This window comes from Choristoneura fumiferana, chromosome 28, assembly GCF_025370935.1.
Source record: "Choristoneura fumiferana chromosome 28, NRCan_CFum_1, whole genome shotgun sequence".
Taxonomy (NCBI): domain Eukaryota; kingdom Metazoa; phylum Arthropoda; class Insecta; order Lepidoptera; family Tortricidae; genus Choristoneura; species Choristoneura fumiferana.
The window spans coordinates 1,492,594-1,510,279 of record NC_133499.1 but is presented as its reverse complement, the minus strand read 5'-3'; the positions used below and the strand labels follow the sequence as shown (position 1 = coordinate 1,510,279).

General features: G+C 38.5%; 1 protein-coding gene across 1 annotated transcript in view; it reads right to left on the bottom strand.

Moving 5' to 3' along the window:
- LOC141443983 (fatty acyl-CoA reductase wat-like) overlaps positions 1-17,436 on the bottom strand; it is a 49,390-nt gene extending 31,954 nt beyond the window's left edge. Inside the window, exon 1 of the mRNA XM_074109427.1 lies at positions 17,308-17,436. The gene's annotated coding sequence lies outside the window, so the exon portion shown is untranslated. The remainder of the gene's footprint in view (positions 1-17,307) is intronic.
- Positions 17,437-17,686: the final 250 nt, after the last annotated feature.

Below are 17,686 nucleotides of genomic sequence, written 5' to 3'. Positions count from 1 at the left end.
AATACAAATTGAAGCATGGATGCACAGAATAACCAGAAAAAGGGACCAGCGCTGGGAATCGAACCCAGGTCCTCAGCATTTATCGTTGGCATGTTAATCGTTTCTGTAACAGTTCAGGTGCGAAGTATACACCATTGACCTGTCGCGACCCACCATCATTAGCTTACAAAGTGATCTTTATGGTTTTCCGCAAAGTTAAGTAATTTATTTTTCACCTCAGCACCTCAAACAGGCAGGTTTTGCTATGAGAAATCAGTGAGCAAAATCGCATTTTGCTCAATCCGTGAGACAAAGTAACTTTTTAATTATTAAGTATTTTTTAATGCTTAGTACAGTGTTGGGGTCTACTCACTGAATTCCAAATATTTGAACCAAAGAGGATTTGAACTTTACTTTAATCTGTCATTTCACTTCAACACGAAAAAAGCGAGAGATAAGATCAAATGTGTTGATTACAATCTTAAATTAAATTTTTGGTATTAATAATATATCGATACCTAATAAATTACATGACAACGAAATATTTCCAAAATGTAAATTTTCCCTATCTTTCAATAAAGTATGCAACCTCGTTGCACGAAAGCCGCTTCTCTTGTTTTTTTTTTATAAAAGAATTCCGTATACTGCCTCTACAGTTGGAATAAATATTTGTTAAATTGAATGATTTTTTAACAAATCTATTTATGTTTATGTATTATATAATTTAATTTGTAAATCTTAATAAAATTCATATTTAAAGGTTTAATAACATTTATAATAAATTATACGTTTATTGTTCAACCTTTTTAATGACCCCAAGATAAGGCTTTTTGCAGAATTAAAAAATAAGTGTGACATTAGTAAAAGATCGAAGTTCTAAAATACAATGCATGTTATGAGTATGAGATTTGTATTGTACACTGTGTACGCTGTGTATCTACTGGACACTTTTTTATGGTTTTAAATGTGATTATTATATTTGTTTCTTAAATATCGGATTGTATTTAAAAACATGTGTTTGTTTTGTAAACAGGTAGGTATATGTAGGCAACGTATGGAAAACATGCTACTGGAAACCATATCAAGATGCGACAGATCCATAGGATGGGGACGTGGAACGTTCGCGGTCTTCTTCAGCCCGGGAAGTTAGAAATCCTAGAAAAGGAGCTAGCTAGATGCAAGTTGGATATATGTGGCATTAGTGAGACACATTGGAAAAACAACGGGCATTTTCTCACCGAGACTCACGCCATTTACTTCTCTGGAAACGACAACAACAGCAGAAATGGAGTCGCCTTCTTGATTCCTAAACATCTAAGGAACTGTGTGGTGGAATATGAACCTGTAAGCGATCGCATAATCAGAATAAGACTTAAAGCGACGCCGATTAATTTAAACCTTGTTCAGGTTTATACACCCACTAGTTCTGCGAGCGATAGTGAAATAGAGGTCTTCTACAGAGAGCTCGAGTCTACCATCGAAAAAAATTGCTAAAAGAGAAATGCTTATCATCTTGGGAGATTTCAATGCGAAAGTGGGTGCAGACGCTCATCAGCTTAGCCGATGTGTGGGAAGGTTTGGTCTAGGACAACGTAATGAGCGAGGGGAACGCCTTATCCAATTTGCAGCTGATAACAACTTGGTGATATCTAATACGTTCTTTGAAAACCACCGCCGCAGACTTTACACTTGGATATCACCAGATGGCAATTATCGGAATCAAATCGATTACGTCTTGATTGGATCGCGGTGGAAGACTTCAATCATGAACACTCACACATTGCCGGGAGCAGATTGCGGGTCGGATCATCAGCTTCTGATAACTAAGGTTCAGTTAAAATTAAGAGCAGCTAGGAAACTTGTAAATCACCGTAAGGTAGAAGTAACAGACAATGTGAAGTTTTTAACCACACTTCAGCAGAAGATGACATCGTGGATGAATGTCGACTCTGGCTCGGAGACTTCGGATCAGTTGTGGGATCGGGCCAAGAATGTTTTAATGGCCGCAGTTAAAGAGTCAGACGTTAGCGTGCATAAACGGAAACGACAACATTGGATGAGCGAAGGAACCTTAAAGCTTGTAGAGGAAAGGCGGAGCCTGAAAGCTTCTGGTGCTGATACGAAGACTCTTAATGCGAAGTCTGCTAGGATCCAAGAAGCTTGTCGGCGGGATCAGAACGCACAACTTCAGAGTGTCTGTGCAGAGGTAGAAAGACACGCTAATAAGCATGAATCGAGAGATCTTCATCAGAAAATTGGCACAATCACGAAATCTCTCAGTTCAAAGACTTGGGCCATCAATGACTCTAGTGGTGAAACAGTGACAGACATAGAGGCTATTGCTGAAATTTGGAGAGAATATTGCCAGTCGCTGTTTCAGGATCCGCAATCGCAATGTTACGCCCCCACAGAACCTAAGAACGAGGAGATCGAGCCAGACATTCTTTTAGATGAAATAAGAACAGCCATCAAACATCTGAAGAACGGTAAGGCAACTGGAAGTGACGCTATACCGATCGAGACAATCAAAGCGTCAGGCGAATATGGTGTCCACATCTTTCACACCTTGTGCCAGAAGATATGGCAAACGGGTTGCTGGCCTAAGGAATGGGCTCATACTATCTTTGTCCCCTTACATAAAAAAGGTTCCACCAAGACGTGCAGCAATTACCGGTTAATTGCTCTCATTTCCCATGCAAGCAAGATTCTACTGCACGTTCTGAACGAGCGCTTGAAGTCCTATTTAAGCAAAGAAATTGCTCCTGAACAAGCTGGTTTTGTTAAAGGGAAAGGAACCTGAGAGCAAATCCTGACAGTACGTCAAATTATAGAGAAAGCCCGGGAATTTAACAAGCCGACATACGTATGTTTTGTAGACTTTTCTAAAGCATTTGACTCGGTCAAATGGCCTAAACTCTGGAACACATTAACCGCAATGGGTGCTCCAAAACACTTAGTGCACCTTATCCGAAGACTGTATGAGGACGGCACAGCCTCGGTTCGGGCAGACGATGTTCTTTCAAGCCACCTGCACCCCAGCGCCGGAGTCCGCCAGGGATGTATTATTTCTCCTCTTCTCTTTAATGTGTACACAGAGCTCATAATGAGAATTACACTTGAAGAGTGGACTGATGGTATTTCAATTGGTGGTTTGAAGATTTCTAACCTAAGATATGCGGACGATACAACTCTGTTCGCTACTAGCCCTCGCCACATGGAAGAACTTCTCAGAAAAATGGAACGCGTCAGCCTCGACTTTGGACTTAAGATCAACCGTTGTAAGACAAAAATGATGATTGTCGATCGCATGAATAACAATTCACCAGAAATAGTACAAATTGCGAATTGTGATGTGGTTCAATCGTACATTTATCTGGGAGCCTTAATCACGAATAGCGGTGGATGCGTCGACGAGGTGAAGAGACGTATGGCGATTGCTAGGTCTGCAATGGACAGGTTGAGGAAAATATGGAGGAGCCGCAACATTTATAGGTCGACAAAAATCCGACTTGTTCGAGCGCTCGTGTTCCCCATATTTCTCTACGCCGCAGAAACGTGGACGCTGCGTGAGGTGGAGCGAAGGAAGATAGACGCTCTAGAAATGTGGTGCTGGAGGAGAATGCTGGGAGTTTCATGGACTGAATTCCGTACCAATGAGTCCATACTCCAAGAACTCGGCATTAAACAGCGTCTATCGTCCATAGTGCAGTCTCGCATCCTTACTTTTTTCGGACACATATGTCGTAAAGGAGACGCAGCTATGGAGCGACTTGTGATCCAGGGGAAAGTCGAAGGCACTAGGCCACGAGGTAGATCGCCTATGAGATGGACAGACCAGGTCAAAGCAGCAATAGAAGGACCACTACACGCAAGCATAAGGAAGGCGGCTGTCAGGGAGGAATGGAGGCGTATTGTTAAGCTTGCTACCAGCACCTAGAAAATGATGACCACGACCACTCTGTCAAGAGTGAAACGACGAAGAAGAAGAGGTATATGTAGTTTTATTCTTATGTTACATTTAAATTATGTTCTCGCTGCTGAGGTGAAAAATTGTATGTGTCACACGAGACCAAAGTTTTTTTGCATCTCGTGTATTTAAATCCCTTGCTGTTCTCAGGATTCTAACCTAGAATCACTCGCTGACGCTCGTGATTCAATTATAGAATCCTTCGCTTACTCGGGATTCAAAATAAACACTCGCAACAAAAAACAACTTTGCTCTCTTGTTGCACAAATAACTATTTCACCTCAGCACCTCAAACAGGCAGGTTTTGCTATGAGAAATCAGTGAGCAAAATCGCATTTTGCTCACTCCGTGAGACAAAGTAACTTTTTAATTATTATTTTTTAATGCTTAGTACAGTGTTGGGTCTACTCACTGAATTCCAAATATTTGAACCAAAGAGGATTTGAACTTTACTTTAATCTGTCATTTTCACTTCAACACGAAAAAAGCGAGAGATAAGATCAAATGTGTTGATTACAATCTTAAATTAAATTTTTGGTATTAAAAATATATCGATACCTAATAAATTACATGACAACGAAATATTTCCAAAATGTAATTTTTCCCTATCTTTCAATAAAGTATATCGTCGCTCGGCAGGCAAAAGTACTAAAGCGACACTTTGGGCTAAAATGAGTTATGCATATAACCAGAATCAGCGAATTTTTCTGCATCAAACTGTCTAGGTTTCAAAGTGATTGGAGCAAAATTTAACTTTTTTTTGGCGCTTTAGTCTTTCAAAAAACGCTTAAATTTGGGAAGCAAATCACTTAATGCAGCATCACTTTCATTATTTTCATTTAAGTACTGTTACCTTTTTGCCATTTTAAGATTTACTGTCGTTCAGTCTTTTGCCATTTTTCTAGTTTACAAATGTTGGACGTTTAGTATTTTGTGCAAAAAAAAAGAAAATACCTTTGTCACTTTAGTAATTATGCCCTCCTCGAGTTGAAGTTTTATACACCTTTAGTCGTTTGGTTGTATTGATAAGAATTCATTTATAAGAATTTAGCTATTTGTTCTTAAAAACTAAAACATACGTTTGGCATTTTAGCCATTTTAACATATACAAAAGCATACAATTCAAATAGGATTAGCAAAAAAACTTCACGAAATATTATAGATTTTGTGAAATTAGTCATTACCATTGACCTTTATCGTGTATTAAAACAGCGTTTAGTAGGTATATATACGTAGTAAAATATCATTGCAATTCGATGTTTGGTATATAGAAACATCATATTTTCTTAAGATTTATAACTTAATTTATAAATTATAATGAGTATTATATTAAATATAATGACCCGGATAACTCACGTCTTAAATCGAGTTTAGCTCGACATGTTTCGGGCTAATCCGTAGCCCTTCGTCTACGTTTCCACAAGGTATCGGAGCACATACGCAGTATGAGGAAACAGGACGACAAGGGGTCTGCTGTGGCCGAGCACTCAATGAACTCGGATTCGACGCACTATATCAGATTTGATAAGGTATCTGTACTTGCGAGAGAGAAATATTTCATTCCGCGGAAAGTGCGTGAAGCCATCGAGATTAGTCGTCGGCCGAATTTCAACCGGGATAGTGGTTGGACGGTACCTCCGAGTTGGAAAACGGTGTTAAATACTCGTGCTGCGTCATCGGTGTGTGTGAACGTACCTTTACAGAGCGATATTGTTAGTGTTGTGTGCTACCTACATTTGACAGTTGTAATGATGATGAAAACGCGGTAGTTGTGTGCCGGTGTCAGTTTCGTCGGGTAGTCGCGCGAGCAGAGCGGCGGCGCGCAGTGCGCGTGTTGCAGCAGCCGCTGAGTCGCGTTGCTCCGAAGACGAAGGGCTACGGATTAGCCCGAAACATGTCGAGCTAAACTCGATTTAAGACGTGAGTTATCCGGGTCATTATATTTAATATGAGTGAGTCTCACGGTAGTTTCATGTTCAAAATTATAATGAGTATTATTCCTTAAAACTTAAAGTTCTTTTTATGTTGCCAAAGGATAAAAGATAATAGTATGTATGTCTGTAAACTCTTTATTGTACAAATAAAAGAAACACAACACAATTGACAAACTTTGAGATACTTGTGCAAAGGCGGACTTATCCCTTTAAGGGATCTCTACCAGTCAACCTCAATAGTAAATCTATTTCAAAATTCAAAAATTATAATTTGATCGCTACGGTTCTGTTTGCATCAAATAAAGATGATGTTCGGCCCTATTTGAAATTTAGAGTAAGAAGTTTTAATTTGTTTTTATTAATGTTACATAAATAGCTTAAGTTTAGTCCAGTAGGCCCCCTCGAGTTGCCATCAAACTGGCCGCTTTACCACGTTGAATGGCGATAGACAATCTTTGCACCAGGGTACGAACCCGCGCGGGCGTGAGACCCCCTTCCCGTAATTCGACGTCCCACTTCCCGAATGTAAACAAAATTCTCCCGTTTTTGACCGCAAAATCCACCGCGGATTGCCGCGGAGTGTTCAGCTGAGGTGCAAGGCGGCGAAAGTACTGACGCACGTAACGTCCGACAGCAAACACTTCCCGTTCTGCCATGGCACTAAAGTTAAGCCATCTGGCCTTTTGCTGTCGGTTCGACAGAGGACCGGAGGCTCCAGAACGCAGAGGATGTTGGCGGATATTAAAGCCCTCTTCAGTATGTCAAAGAGAGCGTAGCGGCGCGGAAATTTTCCTGAACACCGACGAGAACTCAACGCGTGAAATAGCCAGGGTGCGTACCGGTGGCTAGGTATAACAACTTTAGATATATTATTGGTCGATATAACGTTCAGTGGGTATAATGAATTATTGGTATAATCTGGAATACGTAATACTATTATTATAATAATGTGTTGTGCCAAAAAGTAGGTTAGGTTAGAACTGCGACCCTATCAAGAAATGAAACTGCCTGAAAACTAGGATAGGTTAGAATTGCAACTCCAACGATTTCATAGAGAAAACTAAATTATATCTACACATTATACTACTAAATACTTAATACTTATAGCATAATATTGTGAAATTATGTGTTATTTGTTATACCGACCATCTTAAGTCCTGATGGCCATTTGCTTCCACCATGGAGCCGCAGATGCATTTATGAGGCACACAAACATCGCAGCCCAGGCGGAGAGCTACTGCCACCACAATGAGCCGTTGTCCAGAAGTACTCCCAAATGAGGAGCAAGCAAAGCCCATAACCACGCTCCGCTTTGATTTTTGATACCGACTTCAGCCTGGCTAAATCCACTCTAGTGGCACACCCACCCACAAGTGCCAGAGCGTCTCTAGCCCCCGCGACATCCCAAACTCGTTATATCAGCGGAGCCCGAGGCAGCGACGCTATTAGGTGTCGAGCCGTCCACCTTGCCAGTGCACCATGCACAGACGGAATGGTAACCCCATCTTCATGAGAATTTTTAATTTTAAGAGACAAGGCCACTATAATAACTCCATGTACTGATGTGAGGAAGACTGGCAAACCCACATTCTCCACACGCAGCAAACTGAGACCAAACATGAACATTGGACTTGGTTGAATTTAGTAGTGACGGGCAGGCTTCCTCCAGGTCGCATTCTGTCCTTAAGACTATCGAGTCCAAAGTATATAGGCCGGTGTGTGGGGGCCGTTCGCGTGTTAATGTCAGATGACTCGGTAGCACCTCTGGGTCTTGAGACGCTTGTGTTCTTGTACGAAGCATCCTCTCGCGTCCCGCACGTTAACTTTCCCTCGAGAGCCGGATCGGTCCATTCAAGCCTTGCCGGTAAACTTGGAGGATGTGGTGCGAGCACTAGGGTCATTCCATAATGGATCAGCCGTGAGCTGAGACGGAATTCGACCAGCTCATTTTCAGCTGGGTTTTGGCACACTGATAGGGTGTGAGGTCGCGTTCCACAACATGCACTTTCGTCACGGAACCCGGAAAACCTGACTGTGTCGTCTTGAAGTAGGATTTCAAGAACGCGTTCAATACTGGCGAGAGGGATGTTCTGGTGGGCGAGGTGAAAAAATACATTCCCACCCTGTACCTTTTTTACACCAGGTCTATCATTCTCCTTCTAACCTTGTCTAAGGCGATTTTTACCCTCTTGGGTTCTTCTATTTTCAAGAGGCCATTTCTAGTGCACTAGAGACCAGGAAGCGTCTATTTTGCTCGCCCAGGAACGTTTGAAGAGTATTAATACCCATCTCATCTTGACTCTGTTACGAATGTGTTTCGCAGTTCCAAAAATAACCAATTTTTTGGAAACCACTCCAATGGTTGTGTTCAGGTAAAACTTCTTCTTTTGACGTCACACTTGAGAGATACAAAGGAGACTGTATTGAACGTGTCCCTTGCGGATGAGCAATGAGTCCAAGCGTCCTTGCCCATATGTAACGGTGGTCTCGGTTTGCGGCATGCGGCGGATGTGGGCTTGCCAGCGTTCCTCGGATCGGCACATAGAGTTGGTGGCCTTATCTCTTAAATTTTTAAATCTCATAAAGGTTACCATTTCGTATGTGGATGATGCACTGGCGAATGAGACTGGCGTCACTGCACGGGGCTCCGCAGATACAATGAGTTTGGGATGACGAGGGGGCTCGGGACGCTCTGGCACGGCCTATAAGTGTAACCACTGGGGTGGGTTTGGCCAGGCTGAAGTCGGCATCAAAACTCAAAGCGCGAACGTCGTTATAGGCTTTGCCTGTTCCTTATTTGGGAACGCCCTTGGACAACGACTCATTGCGGGTGGCAGTAGCTCTCCGCCTGTTTTTGTTTGTATGCCTCATAAATGCAGCTGCGGCTCCATGGTGGAAACGAATGGCCATCAGGGTGTGTTATGACCAGTATAACAACTTTAGATATAATATCACATACATTATACCATCAATCTCTGACAAGAGAAGTCTGCGGATGTTGGTGCAGAACGGCCTTGGTTTCGTTTCTGTCTCTTGTCAGCAAGCAAGTGCATTGAGCCAGGCAAGCCTTCATCACAATACTTGCAGCCCTTCAACACACGTCTGCGCCAATCAGTGCATTTTTCCGCCAGCTTTTCTCAGTCTAGGTGGTCAATTTTGAAGACGGCCATGTCTCACGACGTTTCATTTCATTATACCATAGTACTGTTAGTGGCTGTTTCACCATCCATTGATTAGCGTTAACCGCCGGTTAAATGTGATGCCGTCTCTGTCTATTCCTACAAAACAATTAGAGACGGCATCACACCTAACCGCCAGTTAACACTAATCAATGGATGGTGAAACAGCCCCTTAGTATATTAATAGTTTGATATATTACAAGTCCATGATATCGGATACTTAGATCATGAGAAATAACAAATGTTGTTGTACCAATAGTGCATTATATTTCTTAATCGTTATATAGACCAATAATATATCTAAAGTTGCTATAGCAACCATGACGCATCAGTTTGTTACTCAGGTTTCTTACTTATTAGGTACTAATAAGTACTATAATGTTGAATGAATGAATGAATGATTTATTTGTATAAAATAGAAAAAAATATATCTGAAACTTTTGTTGAAATGCTAATTAAAGTTATTACCTACAGAATAAATTAAGGTATTTTACGTATTATTTCATCCTTAAACCTAAGCGTATGCTTTATATATACACCAAAAATACTAGGACATGATAATAATAAAAATACCTCAAAAAATAATAGTGAAAAAAAAAACCTTTTGTGCATTTAGTTAGAAATCAGATGGTGCCTTTGTGATTAATAACCTTATAACATTAACAAAAGTCTAGTGTTAGTAACAGTTAACGTTAAGTTATTGAAATTTTAGCATAGATGATTAATATTAATTATTATTAATGAATATTATTTATATAATTTCTGTTCAGTAGGTACTTTGGAATATATTTTCCCTTGCGATTTGGTAAATCAGCATTACGAACAGTTTGATAAGAAAAAAAATGTGTGTAGTTAGTAAAAACATACTAAATTTATTGAGACGTAAAATCACATTAGTTAATTTGAAATATGACGTTTGAGGTAAATTTTTACGTTTAGTCTTTTTGCCTGATTGCATTTGCTCGATGACTCGGGGACAACTTACTAAAGCGACACTTATCTCCTAAACCAGTGGATTTTGCTATGAATTATTAAGACCTTATTATAGTCTATTAAATTATGTGTCATATATTCCTGGAAATTTCAAAATTGGTTGTCTGGTTCAAAAGTTATGATTTTTTTTCGTAAAAAAAAAAACTTTAAATCGCTCTCCTGTAAAGTTGACGAAGTGTCGCTTTAGTACTTTTGCCTGCCGAGCGACGATATGCAACCTCGTTGCACGAAAGCCGCTTCTCTTGTTTTTTTTTTATAAAAGAATTCCGTATACTGCCTCTACTCTACAGTTGGAATAAATATTTGTTAAATTAATTTAAAGTAATTTAGCGTAGCGTTAGGGTAAAAAAATATCTGAGGTGGCAACACTGTACATGATTTGCTTTTACAAGCTTTTATTTAGTTTCACCTGTCCCGTTGTCTGTCTGTCTGTCTGTAACCAAAACTTGCAAGTTAAATTCGACCAACTTCCAGTAGTTGGATTGACTTGAAATTTTACGCTAGTATGCATTTGTGCAGGCATAGAATATAACCAAAACATATCAATTTGCATATTTCAAATGTTGCTTGCGCAGACAAGGAGTCATGTCATACACACGTTTAGTTATGCCTCCATCAATGAACTGTGCTAACGATCGGTTATGGCGCTAGGTTATAAGAGTATATTACAGATACCTAGGTAGGTACCTAGAAATCATATCTATCATCTAGTTCTAGTGATTTGAATACCGACTTGTCTTGTTGATTGAATCAGATGTTACCTACGAGTATACTGGTTTCTTTGTTTACTGCGTTTAAATACATACATATACACATAAAATACATACATAAAATATGTAAAACAAAGTAACGACTTTTCACAACTGATCCCAGAACTACCTAAGTACTAGTTCTTGTGCATAAATGTTTACGGTCCAATAACCTAACTTAAAAGAGTAGAAAAACCTCCGATTTTAAAGTTGAATAATCTCAAAAACGTTTGAACCAATTTTGATCAAATATAGCACAGAAACACTGTAAAGAAACTCTTTCACGTAAAAAACACGGCCAAGAGCGTGTCGGACACGCCCAAGATGGGTTCCGTAGGGGCGTTACAATCAAGTAATTTTCCAAGAATTTTGCATTTTGTATGGAATAGGTATGGAATCTTCCAAGCTTAGGTATAATTTATACCTTGAGCTGCTATTTACTTCTAAACTACTAATAATTCTAACAATCTTAGCCGTTATTGTTTTCCTATCATGATTTTTTATTTGGACTATTTTGTATATTTCGAATTATTATTGAGTCGGACTTCTAATTGTTCGGTTTATTAAAATTCGGAATTTTGAAAATCGTAATTTTAAACATTAGGTATTTTTAATTTTCGGATTTATAAAAATCGGCGTTATGAAGAATCGGAATAGTCATATTAGGAATTTTAAAACATTCGGAATTATAAAAATCGGTATTTTGAAGTTCGTGATTTCGACTTTCGGAATTTCGTTTTTCGTATTTATGTAGTGTACCCCGTGAAAGCTACGATAAGTACCACTACGGACAGACAGAACGTTGGCGTCAAACTTAGAATCACACTTCTTTTTGTGGAGGTAAAACCGTTGCTAACGGCACAAAACCCTCGACTTTAACCCTCAAAAACTTACACTAGGGGTACTGTATATAAATTCGTGCCCTTAGTGTAAGTTTTCGGTTACAAAATACGTCTCGATTGCGTTCGCGTTAAAATCTCAATTTGTAGGGAAACACGAACATCGCAAATGTTCCGCTAGAGGCGCTGTTCGTGTTTCCATATAAATTGAGATCATAACGCGAACGCGATCGAGACGTATTTTGTAACCGAAACTTACACTAAGGGTACCGTACACTTTTTTAACTCATAGAGAGCGTAGGTGAATCTCGATAGTTTGCTTGCTTGACACCTTATCAACATGGCCCTTGTAAAATTCCACATGAATTCACAAATCCTATTTCATGTCTATCAAACGAGTATTTTAAGGTTAATGATAAGTTTTAACGTGGTTTAACTTGCTCACGGGTGTGTGTAACACGCATAAAACTACCAAAAGATTCACTGATTTATTTTATTTTTAGGGTTCCGTACCTCGAAAGGAAAAACGGAACCCTTACTGGATCACTTTGCTGTCCGTCCGTCTGTCAAGGGAACTCTTCTCAGGAACGCGTGGAGGTATCAAGCTGAAATTTATATCATACACAGACAGACGGACAAAAAGTGATCCTATAAGGGTTCGTTTTTTTCTATTTGAGGTACGAAACCCTAAAAAATACAAACATTGGAACATAGAAACCTCCTCCTTTTTGAAGTCGGTTAAAAAACCAAGTATCGCAACTCGGTCCTTCTACCGTAAAAAGTTGTGGGATCCAAGTAATACCAAGTCGGTTAACCTAACAACATCTTATAGTGCCCATATCAATATAACAAAATATTTTATGTTTTAAATAAATAGATTGACTTGGCAATTTCACTAAAAACAATCTAATTTAATATGTATTACTTGTGAGATACATTGTGTTGGTGTGTGACCAAATACGCCAAACTTTGGCTTTTAAATGTTTGCATAGCCACAAGTGCTTAATATTGACCGGCCGTTGTTGACAATTCATCCAATTAGCATATCGTCTACGTAAGTTTGTGGAGCACTCGACTATGTTGACGTGGATTTGACGGACATTCCGAATTTTAGCCCAAGTTACGTCTTCGTTCTGAGTAAAATTAGCATTAAATCAAAATAAAGCTTCGGTATCTCAGTCAGCAATGACCTAAGAAGAGTTGAAAAGCCCGACATGTCATTTTAAAGTTCAATTCTAAAGTTAATTTTAAAGTTAATTTTAAAGTTCAGTTTGAAATTCGGTATACAGATAGTTTCAGTCCCGGGGGAGGACATAGGATAGTTTTTATCCCGAAAAATTGCACAGTTCCCGCGGGATAGCCATAAATGAATTCTACGCAGACGGCTAGTCAAAATTAAATCTGAGGAAAAACAATTAATTGATTAATTCTTTAATTAATTTTGTGGCCACATCTTCATTATTGCAAGCAATGGTAATCCCTCCTGATAGTAACAGAAAATTTCTGTAATATCTCGGAAAATAAGGAACCTGAATTCAACTCGCCCCTGTCCGGTTTTCTTCGTTTACGGAACCCTAAAAGTAAATGCATAATACTTCGTATCGTAGTAAGAAGATAATTAGTCCTTCATCGATAAAATGACTTCCTTATAAAATGGCATTGTGAAGCGTTAAGTAAGTTGTAATTTGCTTGCAATTAAAGGACACTGTTTTTAATAACTCAATAACATTTACAAAGAAATCGGTTGCACTGCTCTCTCACGAGATGGTTTTTAGGGTTCTGTAGCCAAAACGGCTAAAACGGAACCCTTATAGTTTCGCCATGTCTGTCTGTCTGTCCGTCCGCGGCTTTGCTCAGGAACTATCAATGCTAGAAAGCTGTAATTTTGCACGAATATATATATAAACTATGTTAATAAAATGGAACAATAAAAATTAAAAAAAAAATTTTTTTTGGATTACCTCCCATAGACGTAAAGTGGGTTTTTTTTGTCTTATCCAACCTTGTAATGTGGGGTATCGTTGGTTCTTTTAAAACCATTAGGGGCTTGCTAAAGCGATTTTTCGATTCAGTGATTTGTTTGCAAAATATTCAACTTAAAAGTACAAATTTTCATTAAAATCGAGCGTGTCCTCCCCCGCCCCCTCTAAAATCTAAGCCGGAGGCTGGAAAATTTTGAAAAATTCAGGATTCAGGATGGTAGTAAGTATAGCAAACTTACAAGGAAAACTATAACGGTTAAGTTTTCTTGAGAATGTTTAGTTATAGGAAGTTTAAGAGTAAATAGCAGCCTAAGGTAATAAAATATACCTAAACTTGGAAGATTCCGTAGAAAATACGAAATCCTTAGAAAAATATTACTTAACTTTTTCGTAATGGCTACGGAACCCTATTTATATTATTCTCATCCAAGGTTGGTTGTAGTGTGGGGTATCGTTGGATAGGTCTTTTAAAACCATGCTAAAACGGTTTTTCGATTCAGTGATCTGTTTGCAAAATATCCAACTTTAAAGTGCAAATTTTCATTAAAATCTCTATATACCTTTGTCTTCTGTAGTTCAATAAAGATTTTTGTATTGTATTGTGGTGGGCGACCAAGTTTCCAAATCAGATGTTATACTCATAGCATGCATGGTAGCATGGTGAACGGTTGTGTTGCTCTAAAGATGAGCTCTGGTTGAGTTCGAAACGCGTCAGTGTACTGTGGTCACAGGTGTGTTGGTGGTCTTTAATTATCTAAGGGTGGTGGTGATAGATGGGTTTGTGTCATTTGTGTGTGTTCTTACATTTTTTGCATAAACGTAGCTATCACAAGGTCGCGGGTGAGCAAAGTAATTGTTCCGCAAAGTAACGACTGCTTCAATCAATAGGTATTTATGAAAAATTATAATAGATACCGCATTATGTTTTGTGTAAACCATCCAGCCGCTTAGGCTATAGAACAGACACGACATACACAAATACCATACATAACATACGCTTAAAAAACACAACTGAAGTGGTCAAAATTAAATGTGTCCGATGTGAGGACTGGATTGCCAAGTGGTTAGAGAACCTGACTACGAAGCTCCTGGGTTCGATTTCCGGCTTGTTCTCGGATCTTGGATGTTTAATAGTAGATTATTGTCGTGGCCTGGAAGTAGGCAATTGCTGGCTGAGTATGAGTATTAAACGGACGAGCTTGCGAGTCCGTTTAACTAATACGAAGCCAGCAATTGCTATTCCAGCCGAGACTAATATAAAGCTTTTCTCAAAAATGGTGAATAATTCTGAAATAGAATAAACTTTTTCTCAAAATATATTATAAAATTTAATTTTATTCCAATATTTTTCTTATGCTTTCCCGCCTTTTTTCATTAAAAATAAACTGCAGGTGTATTTTTCCACCGAAAACACCACAAGCTATTTCAGACCCAATAGAAAACCAACAAAATATCTGATACCGGCCATTAGACTTGGCTGTATACGACTTGTGCCAACATTTACATGGCCTTTTTAACTTAAAAAAAAAATTGTGACTGATTGCAGGCGCGCTAATTTATTATCGTCGAGCTAGCGCGCCTGCAATCTTTTTAACTTTTTAATTTTTCGCTGACCATAAACTATGCACTTCACCTTCTGATATGTAAAGAATAATGTCAACTTTTACGGACATTTTTGAGAAATACGTATATTTAAGTATGTAGGAATTTATCTATAATTAAGTACCTATGTTTATCCGTTGCCTAGTATCCATAGTACAAGCTTTGCTTAGTTTGGGACTTAGTCAATTGGTGTCAAGTGTCAAGTGTCCCATGATATTTATTCATTTATTTAATGCTTGAAATACCTACTGTGAGATGATAGATGTTAGGCAATCTAGTATAAGTGATGTATTATTTGTCTTTATATCACGTTTGTTGTATGGGTGCCCCCTTCAATGTTTATTTTATTCTGTTTTTAGCATTTATTGGTATAGCGGCCAAAGTAATACATAAGCTGTGGAAAATTTCAAGTGTCTAACTATTAAGTTTGAAGAGATCGCTCTTAAGCGATAACGCCGCCTATTGCTTACCTTGTAATTTTTTCTGTGTACCTGTTTCCTGTATCGCTTACTATTTCTGGTGTACAATAAAGAGTAACTGTATTGTATTGTATTGTATTGCATTACGACTCAAGAGATAGAGCCCTGTGACAGGAGGACGGACAGACAGACAGACAGAAAGACAGCGGAATCTCAGTAATAGGGTTCCATTGGCACCCTTTGGGTACGGAGCTCTAAAAAGTGACATGTAAGACAGCCATTTGCGGCCTACTTGCACAATAAACGTTTTTTTTTCTTTACTTACCTAGTTTCTCGGTGTCTTGGTTTATCACTGTAATGGCTAAATGTATTTAAACGAGGCAACAAACAAAAAAAACACACACACACGCACACACACACACACACACACACAATTGTTTTCCAAATTTTCCATCATCTTTACGCCTACCTTTACTATAATTCGCGTAACACGTTACATTATAAAATACGTAATCGATTGCAGAATAAACGAAAACCTACAATAAACAACTTACTGGCATATTTTTCACGTCGTTTGAATGCACGTCATTTACGATGCATTAAAATGTGATAAATAAGTATTCAGTATTCATTAAGTATTATTTATATTGAAATAAGACGATAATTATAACTTATTTTTTAACACGTAAAAAAATGTACTCCATACCTAAAGCGATGCCTAGGTAGAACCAAAAATAATACGCCTATTTGTAAAAAACCGGCCAAGAGCGTGTCGGACATGCCTGAAATAGGGTTCCGTAGCCATGACGAAAAATTTTGTACGGATGTTGTCGTATTTTGTACGGCATATTCCAAATTTAGGTATATTTTATACCTTGGGCTGCTATTTACTCTTAAACTACTAATAATTCTCAAGAAAACTTAACCATTATAATTGTCCTTGTAAGTGTGATATACTTACTACCATCCTGATTTTTTTCTGATTTTTCCACCCGCCGGTTTAGAGTTTAGAGAGGGGGTGGGGACGCTCGATATTAATGAAAATTTGCACTTTCAAGTTGAATATTTTTCTAACACATAACTGAATCGAAAAATCGTTTAAAAGACCTATCCAACGATACCCCACACTACAAGATTGGATGAGAAAAAAAAACACGTTACCCCCACTTTAGGTCTATGGGAGTTACTCTAAAAACATTTTTTTTTATTTTTTTTATTATGCAATTTTGTCGGCATAGTTAACATATGCATTCGTGCAAAATTACAGCTTTCTAGCATTGATAGTCCCTGAGCAAAGCCGCGGACGGAGAGACTGACAGACAGACATGGCGAAACTATAACGTATATACGTAGCCAAAATGGCAAAAACGGAACCCTACAAAAACATTAAATGAAGAAAACCTATAAACAATCTACCCTTTGCAAAATAAACATTAAAAATATCCACTGCATATTTCATCAAAAAATACGGTAAATAATTCACTCCATATTACGCGATGAAATTGTAGGGTAGTACCAACAAATAATACTTTTATTTGTAAAAAAACATTTAAAAACACCTTATAAACAAATCCACCCTTTCCAAAAAAAAAAACCGCTGCATACTTCCATTTCACACAGCACAGCTCAATACAGTAAACAACACTACCCTACTTTGAACTTACCTCCAAAATATCACACACAACAGCACTAGGACGATCGTTCTCACGCGACTGACTTTCGCCGCGTCCAACGTTTAACTGATTCGCTTGCTCAACCCCCGTATGCTGGGATTGACTGAGGGCTGTCACAGACTACTTACACGTTTAAATACTATAATTTTATACTGAGTACTTAATTACTCGTTGGTATTATCATATCCGGAACGGCTATACTTAGTTGATTTTCCATAAGTAAATCGTCATTTTCATTAAATGGACTTGGGTTTTTTTGGTAAGCACCTGGTCTATTAAGTACGGTCGGGACAAAAACAAATAATGATTAGATCAAACTAAAAATTTAAAGGGTCATAACATAAGAAACGCATTCTTTTGTTTTCGTTCT